Below are 4,901 nucleotides of genomic sequence, written 5' to 3'. Positions count from 1 at the left end.
AGCCTTGCTCCCTGTAATGTTGCAAATACGCTCCAGTTAGTGCAATGGCCTCGATCGGGAGGCCACTGGCAGACCTGCTGCAGGATGACTCTGCAAAGTTATTGAAAATTATTTCAAATAAAAATTCACCAAAATTCCTGGAAATCATTTTTTTGTCCAAAATAAGAGGTGTAGTATGACCATTAGACTTTAGGGTGAACAGAAATGCAGAAATAAATAAATAAATGTAGGCGAACAGAAATGTAGAAATACATGTAAAGCATTCATTTATGCATTTATTTATTCTTTTATTTATACATTTATTTATTTATTTATTTATACTTATGTCAGGTTTAGTCCTCCATACTGTTGTGGTACGCCAGCTGTCGTTTGCAGTGGTTACACTGCGCCTTGTTGGCTTCTTGTTTTAAGCGTGAAATGGTCCCACACTTTGGACATTTTCTGCCTTTTACAGGCTGTTTCACTCTCCATCGTCGCGCCAGCTGAAGTCCCGGTGTGCATCTGCTAAAACGGTCCGTGTGGAACAATTAAGCGAGTACTCGAGGAATTTTTGTAATCAAGTTACTCAAATTACTCGAGTAATCGTTGCAGCCCTATAGTTGATGGTCCACTCCACATAAAGTGGAGTTTCTGCTGGCGTGACACCAGACGCTATAAATACCTGTGCACTGAACGTGTAAAATGTTTAACATGTTCAGTGAGATCTCCGTGCAACCACACGAGCAAACAAACGTGGCTTGAATGGGTTTCTGTTGGCGTTAAATATAGTTGTGGTTTTTCTGGTGATTTGCATGTTTTCAAACCCATGAAGAACCCATGGCCCACCATGAATCACTGAGTGTTTCAACACACTCTCTGAAGGAATCACTGGCAAAAATAAATAAATAAATACATGGAAAAATACATCAAGATGTAAGCAGTTGAGAGTAAGTACATCCATGATGTATTTTTACACGTACCCACAATCACTCATGCATAATTTCAGGAGTTCTGGACATGTTTGTTTTTAGAGGCTAGTGGGATGTTTTGGAAAACCTCACCAGCCAAAAGAGAAGATATAGGAAAGTGAAGAAGGTTCTGTTTGTGGAAACACATATCTATACTGGCTGACATTTAAACTTGGCTTTGGTTGTGGCAGTTGAGGTTTCCTCTTTAAAGCTCAAAATAATCACCTATATATGTTCATTTCATACAATTTTAACATGGTCAGAATGATATACCAATTAACCAAAAAGATTCTTCTCAGATCAGACTTCAGAATTAGTGACCACACCAAGCAAAAAATCAACTTAAAGATTTTTTTTAAGTTTAGTTTATAAAATTTTAATTAAAAAAAAAGTTTTATAAAGTTGTCCAGACAATCATGGTTTGAGTGGGGGTGAAGTATTGTTTTTAGTGGCTCTGTGTGTCTGTCTTTCTGTTTGTTTGTTTGTGCTTCCACACTTGCACTTGAGGCTTGTTGTTTAAATGGGGTGAAGTCTACCATCTATGATTGCCTTGTTTATTTATTTTATTATTATTTATATGAATCAAAAATATTTAAGTTGTCTTTGGTCTGGGAAACACCTATTCATAATTTTAACCAGCTGTGTGATATTTTATGTACAAAACAACAGCGTGATCAACATGCCCGTAGACAGACACCTGTCACGTTTGAAATCAACCGGACCATCGGTTCGAGAGATATGCAAATAATACACAGACAAACACACAGACAGACGTTCCTGGAATTTATACATAGATTCCTAGAACGTCTTCTTCTCTGTTTTTTGGTGTAACGTTACAGCCCAGCTTACAGTGCTGATGTCTTTATGGGGAACTATTTGAAAAAGGCAAAAAAAAAGACTGTTTACATTATATGCCGTTTTCGTCTGGACGTGGCCTAAGAACACTGTATGTCCAGAATACAAATACGCATGGCTGGAATTTTGAAATATTAACTGCCACACGGGCCATCAAAAATATATTCTAGCATAAATTGTGGTGGACAGAACATGTTGTCTGCTTTCAAACTCATCACAGTGGCTGTGCATAGCATAGCTGACCATTCACAAAGCGTCATTTCTTGACTGGCAGCGAAACAACCAATCACATCAGCCTATATTTTAGCACGTTTCTCTGGTTGTCCCTACCTTTTCCGTAAACTGAAATTTCTTTGTGTTTTCTGTAATGTTGTTGTGTTTTCTGTAATCTCGTTGTGTTTTTGTGAAATGTTGTTGTGTTTTGACCTTCAAGGCCACCATAATGTTACCCTAAATAAATAAACAGCATGTTGCATTTTTACGGCTATAAACAAAAGGAACCATGTTGTTAAAATGCTAGTGATGTTTTTAATTTGGGGCCATTTTGGTTGTTGCTAATGCTTCACATTATTAATAATGATATTTATCAAAATCAAAAGCTTTAGTTATTTTTCCCCCATTAATAATCAATAAAGCATATATATCATGAAATATCTCATTTGGTACAATAACAATAACCTGTATGTGCATATTATTTTGGTCAGACAATATAAGCTATCAATTATCTTTAATAAGATATCTTAACAAAACACAAGGGTTTATTGAATATGTAGGGCAGGGGTGTCAAATTCAAATGACCAGGGGGCCAATGAACGTCTAGTATAGTCGATAGGGGGCCGGCCTAGAGAACAAAAAGTGGGGTGAAAACAACTTTCGACAACTTCTCGATGTGTCTAGCTCATTTACGTAGGTGCAAAGCTCCAAAATGGACGGCAAAATTCAAAAAGGCTGACTTCCTGTTGAGTTGAGGCCATGGTCTTCCCACCAAGTTTCGGGGATATTCGGTGGAACTCAATCTATGCCGAAGTTATAGGGCACTTCCTGTATCGTGGCGAATGGTCGAAATTCGCAAAGGGTTGCCATGGTCACGCCGTTTTGATTCCACAACTTTGCTAACATTGGTCCTACATAGATTTGTAGGAACTTAGATAGATTTGTAGGAACATACATGGATTTGCAAATTAACAAAATGGACGCCAAAATTCAAAGGCCATGGTCTTCCCACCAAATTTCAGGAAATTAGGTGGAACTCAATCTATGCTGAAGTTATAGGGCACTTCCTGTATCGTGGCGAATGGGTTGCAGTGGTCAAGCCGTTTTGAATCCGCAAAACCTGCTAACATTGCTAACAAATATATATTCTGTCACCTCGCTAGCAGCTGTGCTTCAGCTAAACACAGTGTTTTAAAGACGGTGAGGTTGTGGGCCATGTTTTCATTATAACATAATATTAAAGGTGAAGTAAGTAGTTTATAGTGCCATCTAGAGGAGAGGCTGAAACTTACAACAAAGAACTGCTCCTCTGCTCACCCCCTCCTTTCCCTGAGCGCTACGGTATCCTCAGCCGGTCAAATGTCGTCCTCGTCGTCTTTCTCCGTGTCAGCAGATGAGGTTCGTGAGGTGAGGGAGAGGGCGAGCTACCACGGCCGTAGCAGACGAAGCGGAGAGAGAGGAGGCGGGACTTCCGCTACAAGTAAAGAGACGCTTGATTTGTTCTCTCGCGTTTGTCCTTACAGGCTCCAGTAGAAACATGGCGTCTCGCTGCTAACAGTGGCTACGCAACCGCGGTCCGCGACCATGTTATTTTACATGACTTTTTGAAACACTACGAAAATGAAACAAAAACTATTATACAGCGACTAGACCAGGGGTCTGCAATCTTTAGGATAAAAATGAGCCATTTTTGTCGTCTCTCCACCCAAAACTTCATTTGGAGCCGCAAAAAAACCCACAAGATGAAGATAATAACACATATAAAGGTTTTTATACAGACAAACTATATACAATAGTAATAGTCTCTTTCATTTATGACATTTAAGAACTACAACATGTTCAGTTTATATCCAACCTCTATACCCCGTAGACCTGGTTCTTCCATTGTTTCATTGTTTGTGGCAAATTAAAGAAATTAAAATGAACCCACTTTGAAATAAATGAAGCAAATATTTGGATTGTATGTTGTTCGTGCTCAAGAAAAACGGTATGTGGATCCAAAGATGAACAGGACACATCCAAACATGTACTGAATATTGCATTTTACGTCGACATTGGATGTTGCACAAGATATTAAAAGACTTTTATTTGTCGCCTTGATCTCTAAAGCTACAAGGAGCCACTGCAGAGCGGCTGAAGAGCCACATGTGGCTCTAGAGCCGCAGGTTGCAGACCCCTGGACTAGACAATGCAGGAGCACATAATATGTATAAAAACGTGGATTTTGGGTTATATAAACCCATAAATACTACACAGTGTCCCTTTAAGTGGGGGCCCGCAGTTTGACACCTGTGGTCTAGGGCCTAACTGTACATACAGTCCTGTCAAGGAACATTTGGGAGCCATTTTCACTCAGACAAACATTATAACCCAGCATTTACATTAGACCCAGAAAGTCTCCAGCAGGGAGATGTCTGTGGGTGATTACCCTGGCATTACATGGACGCTTGGTGCAGAGAAAAGCGCATGATCGTGGCGTGTCGGTCACAAATAAACCTCATTTCAGAGACGTGCTCCGGTGGAGCTCACAATAAACGAACACACGCCGAATAACTGGCTGTTATTTTTACTGTGTGAAATTACAGAGCGTCGTAAGCGGGAGGGGCCGAGAGGGACACAGGAGGGACAGGAGCTGCAGGCGCGTTGGTTAAAAAGCGCGGCGGAGAGTTCGCAAACAGCAGCGCTGCCTCCTGTCTCTGTGTGTTTCCTGTTGGACGTGAGACAGGACAGAGGAAGGGGAGAAAGAGAGGGAGAGACAAAGAGGACCAGTGCGACACAACCGGCCTCATATACCCAGACACATCTGCACCGCAGAGAGAGAGAGAGTTGCATTGCTTCGACCGCAGGGATTCATCCAAGTCGAGACCCACCAGCAGCGGGTTGATT

This window comes from Microchirus variegatus (genome assembly GCF_963457635.1).
Source record: "Microchirus variegatus genome assembly, chromosome: 3".
NCBI classification, from domain to species: domain Eukaryota; kingdom Metazoa; phylum Chordata; class Actinopteri; order Pleuronectiformes; family Soleidae; genus Microchirus; species Microchirus variegatus.
The sequence above is the reverse complement of the archived record's forward strand: the minus strand, read 5'-3'. Positions refer to the sequence as shown.